This window comes from Lissotriton vulgaris, chromosome 5 (genome assembly GCF_964263255.1).
Source record: "Lissotriton vulgaris chromosome 5, aLisVul1.2, whole genome shotgun sequence".
In the NCBI taxonomy this organism is placed as follows: domain Eukaryota; kingdom Metazoa; phylum Chordata; class Amphibia; order Caudata; family Salamandridae; genus Lissotriton; species Lissotriton vulgaris.
Genome location: NC_141693.1, coordinates 2,001,825,931 through 2,001,847,493, shown reverse-complemented (window position 1 = coordinate 2,001,847,493; position 21,563 = coordinate 2,001,825,931). Strand labels below are relative to the sequence as shown.

At 45.4% G+C, this 21,563-nt stretch overlaps 1 protein-coding gene across 4 annotated transcripts in view; it reads left to right on the top strand.

Annotated features, from left to right (window-relative positions):
- Positions 1–11,685: 11,685 nt before the first annotated feature.
- PRRC2B (proline rich coiled-coil 2B) overlaps positions 11,686–21,563 on the top strand; it is a 657,801-nt gene continuing 647,923 nt past the window's right edge. For all 4 annotated transcript variants that reach the window (XM_086924792.1, XM_086924791.1, XM_086924790.1 and 1 more), the window contains exon 1: positions 11,686–11,875. The gene's annotated coding sequence lies outside the window, so the exon portion shown is untranslated. The remainder of the gene's footprint in view (positions 11,876–21,563) is intronic.

Here is a 21,563-nt window from a genome sequence, read left to right as displayed (position 1 = left end):
ATAATCCTGCCTCATTTTGTGTTTTGCCCAAACCTCTTGAGTTCACTTGCTCTAGGACCTTGTTTTTAGTCAGCGGTAAAGCCATATTTCCTTCAAGCTTGTTAAAAACTGCAGTCCTGTCCTTACTGTTCATACACAACGTCCAACACCACCCTTTTCCATCTCCTAAATTAGACACCATTCCTAAAGGAAATGTAAAATCCTTAGTTCTAGGTAAGTCCTGAAGGTGTATGACCATGGGGCCCAAATCCTTAGGGTAGTAACCTGGTGCTACAGCTATGGATACATGTGGCTCAGAATCTGGCACTTGAAATAACCTCATTTCCTGCATTCCTAGTTCAATGCTCACTGCACACCCTTCTTTTCCTACATATAATGTGGGCTCAAGCATCTCCATTGTCCAGTGCAAATGTTTGTCTGCCCTCTAGCCATGCCACTCAGGCACTGCTCCTGTGAAAAAGGCTGCAGTGCAGTGTATGGGCCCAGGTATTAATATCAACTGCACTAAATGAGTGACCTATTCACTCTCAATGTCAGGGCTGTATTTAAACAGTTCTTGAAACATGGTTTCATAAAAATCTCCCTGCAATGGAGTCCATTGATAACGTGTTGGAGAGAGAGACAAGAAGGGGGGTGCACATAACACAGAGTCCTCACTTAATTTCCAAGCAGTAAGTGCTCTATTAGCCAATTCTAACCTGTCCTTAGGTACTTGTAAGTAAATCCCATTTTGTGAAAAATATAATGTTGCATGCAATTTACTGACAAGGTCTCTCCCCAGCAAATTGATGGGTGCATCTAGTGACAGCAGAAACTGATGGGTCATTGTGAAGTCATCAACAGAAACTGGGTTCTGACAATTTTTCATGCATCATCATTCCATTTAATGCTATAGGAGTGACTGTTTCACCACTACCAGGACCCAACTTGTTTCTTACTGCGGATAGGGTTGCACCACTGTCTATTAGGAAATCGATCTCTTTATCTCCTACCTTAATTTGAAATATGGGATTCTCCTCTGGTGTCTCTGATACTTTCATCATAAAGCACTGGACTCTGGTTGCTGCAGTTTGCCCCATCTCTCTCTCCGCGTGGTCCTATGCTGATCCATGTTGCTCCTGGAAAGGATTCCTCAGGGAGTGAGGGGTCTGCTTCAGGTCTCTGGGCATGGGTGGTGCAGATGGCTGGGTCTCATTTCTGTCTAACCTTTTATTCCTGTTTGATACAAAAGAGCAAAGGTGCACCACATAAATCCAAAAATCTGATATCAATAGTCACAGACGTAAGTTTCTTATAGTTGCGATTTTCTTTATTCCAAAAAACAGGACAGGTGTACAATCAAAACACGATTGCTTGCAGCCGACGCATTTCGTCCTCATAGGACGTCTTCAGAGCTGCCATAAAAACATATAAACATACAATTAAAATCTACATTCAAATCTACTAAATCAAAGAATTGAGGAAAAGAACTGTGGTATGTTATATCTATAATCTCTCTTTGACATGAAAAAAGTACCCTATAGCTTTCTTACTACAGTTCTTTTCCTCAATTCTCCTCCAATATCTTATCTAAATTCTCCTTTGGGCCTTTCCACCCCACTCTAAATGTACTGCTCTACATCCAAGTATAAATGTTTTGTTAAATAAGGAATGATTTGGTTTGAACAGGTCCTTAATGAATGTGACCTTTTTGGTCATTTAAGATACTACAACTTGTATGTCACCAAGTACCAAGTACATAAGAATCTGGCACTCCTGTTTGCTCATTCCTTTTAAATGTAGATTTTAATTGTATGTTTATATGTTTTTATGGCAGCCCTGAAGAAACGCGTTGGCTGCAAGCAATCGTGTTTTGATTGTACACCTGTCCTGTTTTTTGTAATAAAGAAAATCACAACTATAAGAAACTTACGTCTGTGACTATTTATATCAGATTTTTGGATTTATGTGGTGCACCTTTGCTCTTTTGTATCAATTCACCAAGTTCTTGACTTAACCTACACTGTGACAGTGGGTGTTAACCAGTGTGCACACATCTTGCCCACACAAACTTTTTAGGGCTTGTTTTTCTCATATAAATACTTTGGAGGAATTTGAGTTAGGTGCTGTAATTAGGAAGCTTCCACTGTCTCTTCAGTTGTTTAAAAACTTTTATTTGTGTTTCTATCATTTCTATTATACTGGTCACTTCTCTCATTCCAGCCCCTTCTACCTCTGTTATTTCTACAATTGCGTCCCCAGTGGCCATACCTCTGGCAATTATAGCACCAATCCCTACTCTTTTCTCTCCTCTGGTATCATTGTCCATTATCCTGTCTTTGCTGTGCCCCCTGATAGTACATTCCTGTAGTGTAGTTCCTATTTTCCCATTAGGCCCTGCGCATTGGAATAACATAAACAGTAGTATCGACGTAGAAGTGCGGATCTTCCAGGCCTCCACTGACTATGCTAAACTTAATTGGGTTTGTTACCAACTAGCTCAGAGGTCACTGGAAACTTTCTTGACTGAAATAGGAAGTGATCAGCTTCCCTGGCACAGACAAGAAGGGATTCAGTTTTCCAACAACCGTGCAACATGACAACTTTGCTCCTCAGATCAAGAGTCAATCTCTAGGGTCGTGTGAAACAATAGACAGTTATTTTACTCAGTCAGGTTGGTGCAGATTACTTTCACAATATGTAAAGAATAGAGAGACGGGCGTTTGTCAATAAAAGGTAACATTTATTGAACAGTCTTTCTTCTCGTACAAGAGAAATGAATTGCCACAATTGCAAGACTTGTTATTATAAAAAGTACGTACAGTAAGATAAGTATTGCGAAATAATACTGTAAAAGCATTGATATGGTTTCTTAGCCATACAATGGTTTAAAAGGAATAAAACATATATACATTCATATATACATTAGGCTAAAATACTCAACTGGTGCTTCTAACTACGCCTACCCCAGTGTACCTGACCTAAGCCTAATACTTGGGAGGGGAGTAAGTAAGTAGCTTTAAGTTAAGTTGGTTTTGCCAAGGTTTGCTTCAAGAATTCTCTCTCAAGGGTTTAGTCAACACCATACCTCTGGAATAGAATGATGGAGGTCTGGTATCTCCCTCAGGGCTCGATATCCCAGTCACCCGCAAGGGTAGACTAGAAACGCCGGAACTGGATTTCTCTGCAGGAGAAAGACAGCGTCTCTTCTTCAGCGCGTCGAGGAGGAGGAGGGGCAGCGTCCGCGGGCAGCTTGCATCTGCTGGGCTCTTGAAGGGGACGGCTGTTCAGCTTCTAAGTTCACCACACCATCGTTCGCTAGTTAGCAGAGATAGCAGTAGCGATAGCAGCTATGGTGTCATCAGCATGACAGCTACTTCAGCAGCAGCGAGATAGCTGGCAGCATCAGCTTCACCGATGGCATTAGCATAAACAGCAGACAGCAACACAACAGCGTTTGCTTAAGGCAATGTTGGTAATATTTATACCTGAAAGGTGCCTTGTTTGACGTAAGTTTGTTGGACATAAGGCGTCAATAAAGATGTCACTAGGAAGTGATCGTTTATCAGTGCTCATTAGAGTTCTATTACTAATCAAAACACAGCAAGCGGGGATTTCCAGGTTTGCTGAGTTTTTATCTTGTTGAAGAGTGTTAATCTAGGAATCTCAGATAGTAACTTCTGCTATGTCATTGCACTAATTGGTTGCAAAGGAAGTGGCAGAGAAAACTATTCTGGAATGTGGCTCTGTTCGTGTGAGGCCAGAGACGAGTTTCTAATATTGCACTTGAACGGTTATGCCAATATAGGGAATAAATGGATTTATAGCCGAATAGGGGCATAAGGTCACAGTATCGATCAGGATCCTAGATTAGAACGCCACATTCCCTCTGGCTCCTCCTCTCTTTGTACTGGCTGCAACATCATTCCTTTGTCATTTTTACCGATGTCCTTCCTTACCTTAAAAATACCATCTCTTTCCATAGTTATGAGAAGCGTGCACAACTTGTGATATCCTTTAGTGGACCAATCAGGGTGGCATGGTTTACAACTGTGGGCCACAGAAGCTAGTAATCCATTTATAAGGGTTTGCGTAGCCAATACCTTATAGGCCTCTGTGGTGCGAGGTACCCCTGCACTTTTATCGAAGGCTTCATTATACCTTAAGATGTAATCAGCCACTGACTCACCTGGCTTCTGCAACGTGGCAGTGACTTGAGAAAAATCACCATGTTTAACTACTAGGCCATTAATTGTGTCCCTGATAGACTCTAACCAATTAATCAATCTATTTTCTGTGACATCCATATTATTAGTCAGCATGGTCCAATCGCTTTCCTGTGGAATTTGGAACGCACTTTTTACTAAAGACGATCTGCTCCCATATCCTATTTTTTTTTCTCAGCAGCAGCACAGTACATAAGTTCTTTACAAACTATTCTTACTTCATACAACATTGCAGTACATTTAGGCACATTCAGCACTTCAAGTCCATATCCCTGTATTACATCACCGCTATGTTCTATGCCCAGCTTAAGGTCCATTTGGTCTTTCTTATCAATCCTCATCGTCCTGCTCGGGTGGTGGATCACATATGTCCTCCCTATATTTGTTCCAAGCCCCCCAGATTTTACTCCACTTTTGGGGGCATCCTCCATTGCTGAACACCGTTCTTTCGGCTATCATGGCCGCACCCATATCCCTGCCCCATGCGGCAAGAGATGGTGTTTTCGCCATTCCCCATTTCTGGGCAATGTTCCGTTTAGCAACCATGATCCCTAGCGTGGCCCAGTCCTGAGCTGGACGAGTGAGGTCATTGGGCTCCCACACATTTGGTAAACACCTCCTGGGCTCCGTACTAGAGACACTCCCTCCGATTGTGACATTGTCCTCATCACTTGTATCCAGTATTCCATTATTTTGGGACATTGCCATATGGTGTGAAAAAAGGTACCCTCAACCCCGCAGCCGCGCAGACAGAAAGGGTCCGATGTTTTACCTATCCCGTGTAGGGTATGTCTGGTGTAGTATTATCGGTGTAGAATTTTGAGCTGCACTAGCCTAAGTCGTGAGGGTATGCCCACCTCCCGTGGAGAAGCCAACACTTCCTGCCATTCCAAGTCGTCGAAATCACCTATGTCATGAGACCATTTGACTTGCAAGGTCCCCGTTGGGTCTGGCAGGTTGTTCACCAATTTGTGGTATGTGAGTGAAGTGGCCTTCTTTTGCATATATTCTGTCAGTAACCTATCTTCCATAGGTGATGCCTCCGGGACTTCAGTACCAGGTGGCAATGCTGTCATTAAAGCGTGTCTAATCTGTGTGTAAAAAGCTCAGAAGATGCCAGGTCATATTGTTGCAGAAGACGCTTAAATGGAACTGTTTCGCCTTTGTTCCACATGTCACCCACCGTGGATATGCCTATATCATCCCAATAGCCAAAGCCCTTACTGTTCCTAAGTCTACCCAGTCGTTTTATGTCCTATAGTGGAGTGAGTTGGGTCAGAACCCCGCGCCATCCCAGTTTGGCCTGAACGGCATGCTAGATGGCAACAGTGTGTCTCAAGGGTCCAATCATTGCTGGGGTCAGTTTTCTGTCATAGCGGGGAGACAGCATACCTTTCGTACCTAATATTGATCTATCTGCCTTAAATGCTGGGTCCGACTGCGGGGCATGCAACCACTGATTAATGACCTTCAGTTGTGCCGGCCAATAGTAAAGTTGTATGTTTGGGAGTGCTATCCCTACATCATAACAGCCGCCCACTAACTTGAATTGCGCAATGCATGCTGGCTTATTGCCCCACATGAGGCTGGAGACCTGTGCCGCGATCGCTCTGAAGTAATTCGGTGACACCGGGTACGGCGTATTCTCCAGCACATATAAAAAGCGAGGTAGGGCCATCATTCTAAAAAGTGCTGCTTTTCCTAGCAAAGTCAGCGGCAGGGTCCCCCAATGGAGTACATCTCTTTTAAGATGGTCTAGCGGTGGTTGCAGATTCCTTTTAAAGAAGTCTGCAGTGTCTGTAGTGATGTATATGCCCAAATATTTAAATGCACCCTCCGAAATCAGGAGTCGGCAGTCCGCGGGGAGCTGCGGGGGGCCGGTAGCACATACATTATCGATTTGGACCAGTTTATGGTATATCCTGACGCCCTCCTGAAAATCGTACAAATATTTAGAAGAGTTAGTGTGGAACGCCTAGGAGAGGTCATGTATAACAAAACATTGTCTGCATACAGGGAGATACGATCCTCCCAGCTTTCCGTCCATTTGAGTCCCTGTATCATTGGCTCCCACCGTATCCATGCCGCTAGTGGATCCAGCACCAGGACAAAAGCAGCGGTGACAGGGGGCAGCCTTGGCACGTGCCCCGTGCTAGGGGGAAGTCGTCAGAGATATGACCATTAGCAGTGACATGAGCCATTGGTTTAGTATAGAGAAGCCAAACCCATGCACAGAAGTTAGGGCCAGATGTAGGTAATCTCAATTTACCTATTATTAAATACCAAATTTTACAGATTCGGTATTTAAGAATAGGTAAATGGGATGTAGATAATTTTTCCGTAAAAATTACCGAATCGGTAAGATTCGGTAATTAACTGCTGCACGCCTCACACTGCTGCACACCTCACATTGCTGCACGACTCACACTGCTGCACGCCTCACACTGCTGCACGCTGCACACTGCTGCAGGCCTCACACTGCTGCACGCCTCACACTGCTGCATTACTCACACTGCTGCTTGCTGCACACTGCTGCACACTGCTGAACGGCACACTGCTGCACGCCTCACACTGCTGCGCGACTCACACGGCTGCACGCCACACACTGCTGCACGCCACACACTGCTGCACGCCACACACTGCTGCACGCCTCACACTGCTGCATGCTGCACACTGGTGCATTACTCACACTGCTGCATGCTGCACACTGCCGTATGACTCACACTGCTGCACGCCTCACACTGCTGCATGTCTCACACTGCTGCACGCATCACACTGCTGCCGCTGCACGCATCACTCTGCTGCACGCTGCACACTGCTGCATTACTCACACTGCTGCATGCTACACACTGCTGCACGCCACACACTGCTGCACGCCACACACTGCTGCACACCTCACACAGCTGCACACCTCACACTGCTACACGCCTTGCACTGCTGCACGCCTCACACTGCTGCACGCCTCACACTGCTGCACGCCTCACACTGCTGCACGCCTCGCACTGCTGCACGCCACACTGCTGCACGCCACACACTGCTGCATGCCACACACTGCTGCACGCCTCACACTGCTGCATGCCTCACACTGCAGCACGCCTCACACTGCTGCATGCCTCACAACACCACCACATTACTCAGGGGCACCACCATATCACTCTAGGACACCACCACATCACTATAGGACACCACCACATCGCTCTGGGACACCACCACATCGCTCTGGGACACCACCACATCACTCTGGGACACCACCACATCACTCTGGGACACCACCACATCACTCTGGGACACCATCACATCACTCTTGGACACCACCACATCACTCAGGGACACCACCACATCACTCAAGGACACCACCACATCACTCAGGGACACCACCACATCACTCAGGGGCACCACAACATCACTCAGGGGCACCACCACATCACTCAGGGGCATCACTCAGGGGCACCACCATATCACTCACAGACACCACCACATCACTCAGGAACACCACCACATTACTCAGGAACATCACCATATCACTCAGTGACACCACCACATCACTCTGGGACACTACCACATCACTCAGGGACACCACCACATCACTCACAGACACCACCACATCACTCAGGAACAACGCCACATTACTCAGGAACACCACCACATCACTTGGGAACACCACCACATCACTCAGCCCAACCACATCATCACTCAGCACCACAACAGCATCACTCAGCACCACAACAGCACTGTCCTTGCTTGCTACCAACAAGCATTTCCATAGCCAATAGGACTCACATTAAGAAACTGTAAGCTATTGGCTTTGTGAATAACAATGCTATTAATTTATATATTTTCAAAGCCAACACATATTTAAAAAAATGGTCATTTACAATACAATAGCTCACACTTTCCTTATGCGTGACCTATTGCATTGCAAATGCTTGTTTTTTTCTTGCCTCTGTTCCCTGATTGTGATTGTTTTGTTTTTCTTGCTTCTGTTCCCTGGTTGTGATCATTTTTTTTTTCTTAACATATATAAGGGACCCCCTCTTGAATGCTTGTGGCCAGGGACAGAGAGGAGAACAACGCTATAACAAGAAAAAGGATTCTCCCGTGGCCTTCATATTGATCATCTCATCACATAATTTATATGCTTTTCAAAAAAGTCCTTCAAAACATGGCAATAACACTATTAATTGTATTTATATTGATTTATTTATTTTTGTCTTCATTTATATCAAAACTTATTATATACTTTTTTGAATTAATTGTGTTCTTTTTTAGTCTTTTCAATAAATAGTTAAATTTAAGTCATCATACATAAACTTTTCAAGTTACATATACAAATCAGAGAACAAAGGACACCCTGCAGATCACACAACAAGACATACTCACACATGTATTCACGCATACACTAACACATACATCCCTTCTCATTTGATACACTCTCTTTCTTCTGTGGCTAAGGTATCACAGATTGTCATGTGAACTATCACGCCAGGTCGACGCCCGATTCGGTGGGTTTGTACCACCTTCCTCAGGACCTCGACAGAAAAAAGCTTGCTTCCTTATTGTGTGGGCAAGGGTATCTGAAATAACAAATATAACATAATATATCTATGCCATTTATTTATAATTTCAGAAGGACATGAATTTCATTTTATACCATTGAAAGATACATACTATTTCTCATCGAGTTGGAATATCCATGCACTAGCATATCGATTCATTTATAGATAATAAAACTAGATAACCCCATGTGGGTACAAGGTACTTCTCGGTCTATGATGATAAAGAAATTAACCAGACTCTATTTACACTCAGTAGGAAGTAATCCTGATTTAGATAAACAAGAAAGAGATGAGGGGAAGAGCAAGAAAGTAGAAAGAGAGAAAGGACCAACCAGTTTCCATTTACACTCAGTAAAAATAAGTCCTGATTAGATAAGAAAGGAAAAAGAGTGAAAAAGGAAAAAGGGTTAGAACAAGAAAGAGAAGGAAGGAAAAGAAAAAGGATATAAGAAGAAGTGAAAAAAAGGAGAAAAAGAGAAAAAGAGAATGAAAAAAAGAAGAAAAAGAAAGAAAAAAGAGAGGGGGAAAAGAGAAAAAGAAAAGGGAAAGAGAAAGAAGTATTTTGCTATCTTTTATGTCATAATGCCATAACTATTTGTTAATTTATTTTGAAAGTTTTATATAGCACAAACAAGATCTTTGCAGATATCAGAGCGCTTTACAGAAGAGTGGCAAAATAGGGTAGGTACATGAAGGAGCATAGTCAATCAGATAAACCAATGGAACAAATAGACAATCAGATAAACAAATAGTACAAATATGTGCAGAGTCTCAAATAGATCCATAGTAAAAATTCAGGTGAATTTAGCCATGAGGATAGCTTTTACTTCTTTCTTAAAAAATGCAGTGGAGGAGATAAGTCTGATTTCTGGAGGGAGTGCATTCCAGATCCTGGGTGCCATTCCTGAAAAGGAATGTTTATATGTTTTTTCCTTCTGGAATCTTCGAAGTTTGGGAGCTGTGAGGAGATGTTTTTATCAGGGTTGAAAAGAGCGCTTGATTCGAAGATCACTCCTAGGACAATATCAATCGTTTATCAGCTTTCTACTATATACGTTGTTGTTATCATTAAGGGTTTATGTTGGTACTATGGTTTCCTTACCTATTAAGAGCCTGGAATTAATCAAGACTGTTGTTTTTATGTAGTTCCTATTCGCGTATTTTTCAAGGATCCAGACACAGTTATTAACGAAGATATCTGTAAATAGAGGCAAAGTAATGAGCTACACTGATAAGTATGTCTATTGTCAGTGTTAGATGCCGCCACTAGTTCCTAGCCGAACTGACCTTATTTTCATCAGGAGACTCGATATTTTGTTGTCCAGTAATCTGTTTTCTTTTTTTCGTTTTTTTCTTTATTTTCCCTTTTTAATTCAATTTCGGGATTGGTTTAGGTCTAAAACAAGAGATATTACATTCTTATTATTATCGCTTCATCTGGTTTTTATTTCTTGAAGTTCAGTCCTCCAGGAACCATGAGGATATCTCCTAGTTCCATTTTCTAATGCCTGCGTATTATATGGACTTGTATACACATGTTGTAACTGCGCCCTGCACATTAGTAATTATATATCTGATAGGCGTGCTCGAATAGTAGCAGTACGGAATCACTGACCAACAGTATCTGTTCATGCATCGTTTTCATTTATATTTATGATTAGCCACTAAAGAGTCTCATCATAACAAGCACGTGCTCTGGGAGTTGGTGGGAGCCTCGAATAACCCATTTGTAAATAAGGAGAGTCCCCTGGGTGAGGGTGTGTGTGTGGCTCTGTGTGTGTGTGTGTGTGTGGCTCTGTGTGTGTCTGTGGAGAAGTGGAGAAGTGTGGCTCAGGGGTTAGAGGCGGCAGACCTGGAGCGTGAGTTCGGCCCGGGACCAGGGTTCAATTCCCCGCCTCGGCGGGTCTTGGGCTCAAAAATTCCATGGACTCGTTAATACTCGCTCCGGTGCCTCCTCGACTCACGGGTTCACACTCTGCGACTCTGGGCAATAGCTTGCTTAATCTCCACAACGGCCCCTCGCGGTGGGATGCCTGGCTTTCACCTTGTGGATACCCTGCCAGGGTTACCTCACAGGGGAATACCAGGACGGGTTCCCTAAGCAAGCGCTGAGATGCCCCAGGGTAAGTCGTGCGCTATATAAGTTTCATTCATTTCATCATTTCATTTCTGTGTGTGTGTGTGGCTCTGTGTGTGGCTCTGTGTGTGTGTGTGGCTCTCTGTATGTGTGTCTGTGTGTGTGTGCGGCTCTGTGCGGCTGTGTGTGTGTGGCTCTGTGTGTGTGGCTCTGTGTGTGTGTGGCTCTGTGTGTGTGTGTGTGGGTCTCTGTGTGTGTGTGACTCCCTGTGTGTGTGTGGGTCTGTGTGGGTGGCTGTGTGTGTGTGTGTTTGGCTGTGTGTGTGGGGGGGGGCTGTGTGTGTGTGTTGGGCTCTGTGTGTGTGTCTCTGTGTGTGTCTTGCTGTGTGTGTGTGTTGGGCTCTGTGTGTGTGTGTTGGGCTCGCTCTGTGTGTGTGTGTCTCTGTGTGTGTGTTGGGCTATGTGTGTATGTGGGGGGCTCTGTGTGGGGGGGGGCTTTGTGTCTGCTAATACTCTCTAATGCTCACCTATTGCCATTGTAAATGACAATACCATTTATTTATGTTTTTAAAAAAACAAAAAATTGAAAAAATGCCATTTGCAATGCCAATAGCTCTAACTTTAACAAAGACGAGACCATTGCATTGTAAATGCTTGTTACTCTTCACTCTCCTAACCTGAATGTTGTCTCTTATTTCTGAATAGACCAATCACGGCACTCTAAAGCAGGCGTATAGTTCCCACTCCAAGATGGCGCCTGCGTGCACACCATTCAAATGAGATGGGGCGAAGTAAGTCTTTCCTTTATGTTTAGCGCTGCCATTTTGTCCCTTTTCCATATCGACGTTGTACATCCCTTGACTGACAGGTCTAGACCGGAAGAAGAAAAAAACAAGGGAAAAAACGAAGGGGTCCGTGTCTGAGCCGAAGCGAGCGGCGGCAGCAGCAGCACAATCCGACGCCATCCTCGGCCTGCGCAGCGCCCCAGGGCCCCGGGACCGAGCAGCAGGCAGCCGAGGGCGCGCCGCCGCAACGCAGGTGGGTCTGGACGGCGGCCGCCGAGCCGGGCTTTGTTTGCGGGGGAGAGGGCAGAGGCCTGGAGGTGGTGGGGGTGTCTACGGTACCTGAGCCCGGGGAGGGGCCTAGGCCTGGAGGTGGGGGTTCGCGGTTACTGACATCGGGGAGGGGCTGCAGGACTGGACCTCGGGGAGGGGGGCACCCACAGTACCGGGAGGAAGGGGCGGCTACAGGACCTGAACCGGGGGGAGGAGGAGTCTAGAGGACCTGACCCGGGGGGGGGGGGGGGGCGATTAGAGGACTGCACCCCGGGGGGGCTTGAGGATCTGACCCGGGGGTGGCCCTGCGTTAACGCCGCCCGGGGATCCTCTGCCCGGAGCCGCGGGAGAGGATGCACGGCAGCATCGGCCCCTTGGAGCCTTGGTGTCCGGGGGGAGGCCGGGGCTGCAGGGGTGGCCCTTGTGGCGGAGGTGGATGTACCTGGTCGGGGCAGGGAGCCTCCTGGGCATTGGGGCCCCCGGAGCCGCATTGTCCTCTTGGAGACTAGATGGGTCCCTGGTGGGTGAGGGAGGGGTGTCCTCCCACCCCCGGGAGGGGCTCCGCAGAGTGCATCATGACTGGTGGGGGGAGACTGCAGGGCCCTCCCCGAGCTCTCCGGGGGGAGGGCCTGCGGTGGGCCTGGCAGCGGAGATGCTGCCGGGAGGGTGGTCTCTTGGACGGAGAGCACCCATGGCTGGCTGGGCCCAGGCATGCATACCCTGGGAGGGGGCATCTGACAGGAGATGGGGGACAGACAGCACCTTTTGGTATTCCCTCCCTGTGGGACTGAAGGGGGGGGGGAGAAAAGTGTGGGGATCCCGTGGGGGCAATGAATGCTCCTGAAGGGCGAGGGGAGGGAGTCCCGAGACAGAAGGTGGAGAGCACAACCGGACTACTTGTGCCCCCCCCCCGGGTCGGTAGGGTCACCGTCATTGGATGGGAGCTGCCTGTCTCAGGACCCAGCTCTGTCTGCACCCGGACGAGCTCTCCCTGGACACTAATGCGTGTATTTCAGATCTCCGCGGGGGAGGGGGCGATGTGCTTCAGAAGGGGGGCATAGGGTACTGTGCCACGGCTGCCTTGACCCCTGAGAGCCTGGACTCTTAAAAGGGGGCTGTCTGATCCCGGGGATTGGTATCCACTGCACAGGAGAGACTCGGTCTTCGGTGGGCTTTACATGTCATAATCACCCCCGGGCTCTGCTAGCAATCGCTCATTGTTTTTGTCTTTTCCCTAAGATGTCTCTCTTGTCCCCATGTCGACCCTAATTCGCTAAAACGGATATTCATGTATATAACGGTTTTTGCAAAGCCCTGAATGTCTTACTGAGTGCACAGGTGTGTGTGTGTGTTACAGGCTTACCCTCTGTAGTCTGATGTCCTGTACGGCTTTCAGTCTTTTTATCCATGATTTACACGTGTACGCGTTATGTTGTGTGCGGACAAATTGATGGGGTGTGTGTGGATTCTGGGTATTTACATCAGTGTCCTTAGATCACCCTCCCGCCTGGCTTTGTTGCCGTTGTTCCCTCAGTACAATCCTGGCTTCAAAGGCAAGCTCCATCTCTGGGAGCCTTGCTAGTGATCCTGTGATGCCCAGGTGTGTCTCCGGTCCCTATCCCCCCCCCCCTTACTCCGGAGTCATGGGGTTTATTGAAGTAAAGTGTTCTTTCAACCATGCATTATTTTGTACATTTTTATTGGTTCTAAGCTCATCGCCTCTCCCCAGTCCTGTTCCTCTATGCAGGTCTCAGAACAGTTTGTAAACACATACTCTGCTGGGTTACTTTTTCTCCAGACTTATTGGGGCTTTGGGATCAGTCGCTCACTGCGGTGGCACAGACAGTGCGTATTTGGCTGCACACAGGCGTTCACTGTTTTTTGCAGTATAAACACAGTACAGGTGAACGCAGGTCTGGGTTATACTAAAAAGACCCAGTGCTCGCCAATCTTTAATCTGCGATGGACCTACACATTACATCTTAATTATCTACAGGTATGGTCATCCTTTGTTGGAACTGCAAGCCACAGACTATCCCAACGTTCGATCTTCACATTATATTTTATTTGCAGGTAGTTATCCAGTGTTGGAACGGCAGGCCCCAGACTGTTTAAACATTTGGAGTTTATGACCAAACGCAATTTGTGTGATCCGGCATAGATTGTGAAGTAACGCTTGACTGGTTTTGCAAACTCTACGTCTGTTTATAGACATTCAGAATCTTTGTTCACACATTTATTACCGGTATGCTGCGCTTTGAGGTGCCGGGTCTCTTTGCCTGTAACTCCTAGCCTTGAAAAAGTCTGTTGGGCGAAACAAGTGTCGGCTGCCAGTGTGTATTTTATATAAATCTTTGAGAATAAGAGAATGGAATACTTTACCGGGCTCCCTGTGATTACTGCATTGGTTACTGCCTATGTTACAATATGGACTAATTCTGTGTGCCTCGGCATATGTGCATGTCTCCGGTCCCTATTCCCCCCCCCTTGCTTTGGAGTCTTGGGGTTTGCAGAAGTAAAGTGCTCTTTCAAACATGCATTATTTTGTACAGTTTTATTGGTTCTAAGCTCAGCACCTGTTCCCAGTCATGTAACTCTTTGAAAGTCTTAAAACTGTTTGTAAACGCATACTCTTCCTCCGGTTTATAGCATGCACCTCTGTTGAAGGCTCCTTTTTGGTGTAAGCTTGATATCGGTTCTGAAATCCTTTGATCCTGGTCAACTGTCAGTAATGATGCACCTTTCCCTGGTTAACAGGGGTGTGGAATTTAATAAAATATCTACATGTCCACAGGACATGCTGCTTCATAAATCTACTTGTGCTGTAAAAAAAATCCACTTGTCCCTTTGTTACCAAGTAGTGCAGCAATAAATTATGGTAACAATCTCATTATGTAAAAGCTCTGATATTAGCATTTCTGGTTATGCCAGAGCTCATACAATAGTAGGGTTTGAAGTCCAGCAATTTCCTTATTTTGCCAAATTTCCACATAATAACATACTGGTGCAGGGGGTTGTGCTGCGCACTACTTCCAGATTATGAATGCCCTTTTGAGTCTGAACAACCCTACTAAACTACATGTTTTAGGGTTTTTGCCATCTCTTCCCATACTGAGAGTTTGAAAATTTACTCCTGACAATGGCAGAAGTAAAATTTCTTCTATGGTTGGCGGAAAAAGTGGTTGGAGAGAAAGTGAACATGTAAACTCTCAAGAGCACATCTACACCTGCATACTTGTGCTAAAAAGCAATTCACAAATATTTTCTAGGAGTACAATTTCCTGGCCTACTTCAATAAATTTTTGTGGATTAATGAAAGCCGTTCAGCTGCATTATTGCAAGGACATATACCATAGGTGCAGATTTGTGACTTCTTTTAAAGAATTGGACCCTTAATTAGGTTTGGAGTTAACCATGACCTCTTTGGTTTTATTAAAAATCTATCCATTCATCCATCAATTGACTGGCTTCTGCTCTTTCACCAGGATATCTGCACACAAAATAGTTTTGTTCAGTGCCAGGGACTACTGTGGGAATGTGTGCTTTTTAAGACCAAAAACGTTTTTTGTCAATGTTTGTTATAATGGTGAGGGTCCCTTGCTCACTTTGCCACTGGATTCAAGCTAGCCTGGCAGATGAAGGGTGTTACCCAGAAACCGGTCCCAGGATGCTTGTTTCCGGTTCAGGGAAGAAGTTCGGGCTGTAATGTTCCCATGAGGCACAGGGTCATGACTGATTTGCATATGGCTGGGTCTGAACTGAGGTGACAAAGTGAGCTAAAGAATGATGATGAATACAACCCATATCTGTGACTGGGGTGAGTTTCTGAAAACTTTCAACGCTCAGGCCATCATCTCCTTGTGTTTGCGAGGGTCTGGCAGCTCCCACAAAGTTTTACAAAATCATATCAAAACAAGATGCACATTGACAAAACCAAAAGGCTGACCACTAATATCAGACCTATTGGCTTTGCCAATGCTTGTTTTTTCCTCACGTTTCTCATTGTCTTGTAGAAACTGGTTGCACTCCAATTGTGGTTGCTTGCTATCCCACAATTGGAAAACAGGCTTAATGAGTTTGACTTGATCTCCGGGTACCTTGCTAATTCGGCAAAAAACGAAGTAATGTGCTGGAATACCCTTTATAGAGCGGTCCCACTAGTAAGGAATTCACGTATTTGGGCATTAAAATCATCACAGACCTGTCCAAATTCCCCTAGATAAATCTGGGGAAAATTGAAAAGGAGATTGATTACCTTTTCGCCTAATGGAAACACCTCCCTTGGACCATTTATGGTAGAGTAAATCTTGTGAAAATGTCTCTTTTACCAAAACTGACGAACATTTTTAATGCAATTCCATTCACTTTCCCCATAAAACATATAAGTAAGATCCAAGGGAAAATTGGTAGTTTTTATATGAGGTCAAAAAAGTGCCAGTATGTCTTGGAAAAAATTAAGACGAAAACTTTTAAAAGGTGGGTTGGCCCTTTCGGACGTTAATTGGTATTTGTGGGCTTTCCAATTTAAGGGCATTAGGATGCTGCTGTCCACTCCGGAGGAAACTAAGTGGGGTAGAGTGCTGGGCGAAATGACGCTAGCTGAGAGAGGTAAAGGGCAAGAAGGGTTCCTATACAAATTCGGGGCCCCAAAATTCTTCTACGGGTTCGCCTTAAGGTTCTCAAGACAGCTTTGACTACTTGGTATAAAATAAGGCGTATCTGGGGCATAGGCTATTTTTTCTAACTTTGCCCCAATTTGGCATTCCCCAGGGACCCCCTCTTGTAGGAGTGATGGTTTGGCTATTCCGATTAAAAGGGCTGGTCTTATGAGGTGGTCGGAGTTGGTGAATTCAGATGGGATTCTTCCATGGGAGGTTATACAAGCTAAGATAGGCTCGGGATTTTCCAGGTTCAAGTTTCTCCAATTAAGATCATGGTATGAGACAGAACCTGCAGAAATTACTGGGAACCTACAATCGGTCTTACACGACACTCAGTTTAAAAAGAAGGAAATATCCCTCTGGTGTACAAGAATCTTAGAAGCAGAGGGAAAAGAGACCCCATCACAAATCTGTTTGGAATTAAACACCACTAGCAAATGGCATAGAGGAATTCTTTGACCCATCACTCAAGTTACTTTATAAATATATGAAGCCCGCTAGTCTGAAGAAAAATCACTTTTTCCTGATTAACAGGCTTTATTATACCCCGGTCAAGATCGCCAAATTTGCCTCAGCGCCAAGCTGTCCTAGATGCAAATTACTCAATGCCGATGATATTCATATATTTTTTGAATGCCCAGAGTTGAATTCTTTTTGGAAAAATGTCAGAGATACCTTAACATCTATTTTTGAAAGCAATATAGAGATAGATCTCTATTTGGTATGAATGATTCAACCAATGGTGTTCTCTCACAGATCCAAATGGGCTTGTTATTATATCTGATCCTATTGGCAAGGAGGGAGATTTGCATAAGATGGAAGGCTGTAATTCCTCCAGTGAGGGAAGATTGGCTTAAAGCCGCCCTCAACATGGCCCGTTTAGATCAAGATGGCAGTGAGGGAAACTCATCAAATACTTGGCTTTCACTGTTAAGATGGCGTCGCCGCCTGCAACTGATAAATGGTTCAAAACAGGCCCAGATGCTGAGTCCTATGATTACATTAGTCCTCAAAAACGTGTGGAAGGCTTGATTTGCCTAGACAGACGCAGCTAGCTGAAGGGCGCCCAGTAAGAACTTAAAAAAGCAGCTTGTTAAATCTGCTAACGTCTTTGGTAAGATGAGGATAAAAGAAAATTAAAAAAAGAAACTTGTTGTCCGCGCCGAGACCGGGCACAGGGCCACCCCCCCTGATCCACCACTCCCCCATCCCGCCATCAGCTCCGTACCAATAACCTATACCTCGGACCAACTGCTCAGCATCAAGCAAACAATCAGGTTCCCTCACTCCTTACCTAAATTCAACTATAACAATCCTAGGATCGGACCTCTTAAGTGTCCCACCTGTACTGAGACCCCATCTACTCCTCTCCCTACACCTCCCCCACCAGTGACAGCAGCACTTATAAATGTAAGATCCCTGCCGAAACACACATTTGAAATCGCAGATTTCATAGAATCACAACAGATAGATATTTTATTCATCACTGAGACGTGGGGAGACAAGGCCTCTGGTCCGGACTTCAGAGACGCCACACCTAACAATTATTGTGTGTGTAAGTTAGACAGACCGATAAGGAAGGGTGGAGGAGTCGCGATAATCTACAAAAATCACCTCAAAATAACCACAGTAGACACAACCTACCCTGAATGCGAGGCCCTTCTCTTCTCGATAGGCTTATCCAGTAAAGCCACATTCAAAGGTATGTTGATCTACCGCCCCCCAGGATCCAGAGCCAAATTTCTAGCACGCTTGGATCACATAATCGAGACATCAATTGGATCACCACAGTTCACCATCTTAGGTGATCTCAATTTTCATCTCGAAGTTTTAGAAGACCCAGACACCATAACGCTACTTGGAGACTTAGAGACAGCCGGCCTCACACAAATTGTTAAAAAACCCACGCACAAAGCAGGACATACGTTGGATGGATTATTCACCAACAACCCTGAAATCTCCATCACCGAGGTCATTCCTTTAATCTGGACAGATCACTCAGCAATATGCTTCTCTATTCCCACAAAATCCACTTCCCCTCGCTTGTCTCTCCACCCTCCCTCCAAATTCAGAGACTGGAAAAACTTAAATCTCGAACGTCTCACTCAGATGATACAGGACAGCCCATTACCTAACGAGCATGATCCCATAGCAGCCTCAGATACTTACTTGGAGAATTTGATCGAAGCCTGCAATAAATTAGCACCGTCCAAAACTTCCCATTGGAGTAGAAAAATTCCTTCAGCCCCTTGGTTCTCTGAGCCGCTTAGACTCCAGCGCCAGCACTGCAGAAACCTTGAACGGCAGTGGCGCCGTAACTTTAATACGCCTGACAAGATTATTTACAAAAGCGCCCTCTCTAACTATAAAAAACTCATAAAAACAGAGAAAACCACGTACTACACAAACCAAATTAATCAGGCTAAAAACTCCTCAGGGAAACTATTCCAAGTAGTAACATACCTGTCTAACCCACCTGCTCCCCAGTCAGAAGGATCTCAAGCCCTCTCTGATTCATTGGCAAATTTCTTCGAGGACAAGGTCAGAGCCATTTTCAACACATTCACACCCGACGCAGTGCGCACTCCCCCTCACTCGATCGCTGATACTGGCCCCATATTTGCAGCTTTCGAACCTACCACCTGTGAATTCACCCTACCCCTGATCGCTCGAACCAAATCCGGTTCACCTCTAGATCCTTGCCCTCCAAGCATCCTCAACCTCATCCCGGAAGTTATTGCTCCACCTCTAACCACCATCTGCAATGCAATGTTTGCATCTGGTGTCTACCCCCCGGTATGGAAAAAAGCAATAATTAAACCGCTACTCAAAAAAACCAGCCTAGACCCTCTCCTGCCTGCTAGCTACAGGCCCATCGCCTGCCTCCCATTCCCTGCAAAGATCTTTGAAAAGATCATGAATACCCAGCTGTCAAATTACATTCACCACAACAATCTACTGGATGACACCCAATTTGGGTTTCGACAAGGCCACGGAACGGAGACGGCACTGCTAAAAGCAGCAGATGAGATTAGGTCCACGATGGATAACGGAGGAGCCGCAGTACTGATACTCCTCGATCTATCTGCGGCCTTCGACACGGTCGACCATGCCACCTTGATCGACCGTGTCGAGGCCATAGGAATTACAGACAAAGCTAAAAACCTCCTGGCCTCATTTCTGTCAAACCGTCCGCAAACTGTGAAACTAGGCAATTTCACATCCCAGACCTTCTCCCTGCCATGTGGAGTACCGCAGGGATCCTCGCTAAGTCCGACACTATTCAACATCTATGTGTCGGACCTGGCGAGGGTCATAAAATCCTGCGGAATCTCCCTCACTACCTATGCCGACGACACCCAATTGGTGCTGTCGATATACAACGATGGAATCTCGGTGGCAGCCAATTTCCAAACGGGAATGAAGGCAATAAGCTCCTGGATGTCATCCAACTGTCTTAAACTCAATTCTGATAAGACAGAAGTGATGACATTCGGGAGGCTACAACCTACCTGGTCCCCACAATGGTGGCCCCACCAGATGGGACAACCCCCAGAACCTGTAACGAAGGTACGCAACCTGGGCGTTATCTTCGATAACAAGCTGTCATTTCAGCAACATGCCAATGCAGTGGTTTCTTCTTCCTTCCACATACTAAAAAGGATAAAAACATTAATTCCATACCTTCCTCCACATGCAGGCAAAACCCTAGTCAGTACTTTAGTATTCTCTAAAACTGACTACTGCAACGCATTGCTTCTCAATGCACAACAAAAGGTCCTCAATAAACTGCAAACAGTGCAGAATGCAGCAGCCAGGACACTGCTATCCATCCCTAAATTTGCATCGGTCCCCCCCTACATCAGACAGCTACACTGGCTACCGGTGAGGAGCCGTATCAAATTTAAAGCATTATGCATAGCATATAAGGCTATCCACGATCACAGACCTCTATTCCTAAGAAGAGCCTTCCGACCGCTTGAACACACAAGAGCCCTGCGGTCATCCTCAGCGCACTTACTCATGGTCCCCCGTACAAGAAGGGCCAACTGGGGCGACAAACGCTTCTCCGTGGCAACAGCCATACTGTGGAACACACTTCCTCTACACATCAAGTGTGCTCCGACCCTTCTCAACTTCAGAAAAAAACTAAAGACATGGTTGTTCCCTGCCTAAACCTCCCTTCCCCCCCTGAGAGTTCTGCAACTACAGCGCCGAGACACCCATGGGTATTTGCGCGCTCTAAAAATCGCCAAATAAATAAATAAAAAATAAATAATTTTCCATTATGAATATTTTTGGGAAATATTAGCATGCATCAATACATTTTACTAAATGATGCTTCAAAGAAAGTTACCAACTATTTCACTTTAGTTTAGCAAAACCTTTTTTCCCTAGGTGCATTTTTTTGTGGACATATTATTTTGAAAGCATAGGATCATCAATCTTGCTTTTAAGCTTCTACAGATTTTGCATCTAATTAGAGCATTCTGGTAGCAATGTATGTAGCATCATATTGTTAAACTTTGCAAATGTGTGCACATTTTTACACTGGAGCAGCTGTCAGTAGTGCAGTCCAAGTTTACGTTTCCTTAGAGCGCTAACCCTAATACGAAAGGCTTTATATTGATTATCCATAAATAAAAGTTCGAACAAGAACAGCATTAACATATGGACACAAAATTTACCTTAGCTGCAGACACTACCCTTCCCTGATCCAGAAAGTAGTACTGTAAACTGGCAGCCAAAGGGTTTGTGCTGAGAGGGGGTTGGGCCTATTTGTCGCAATGACAAAATAAAAATACAAACATGTCCTTGACCCCAAACAATATGGCCTGGGAGTCCGGCTTTAGGAATTCCACGCCCAAGGTTATTAATCATCGTCTGACTTGGGCATGCTCTTCTGCCAACAAAAGTTACATTGAATTAGGGATGTGTGTAATTTGCTTTGGTGTAATTACAAAATATGCTGAAGCTGGCGTTTAAACACTGTATTTTGTCACAAAATAG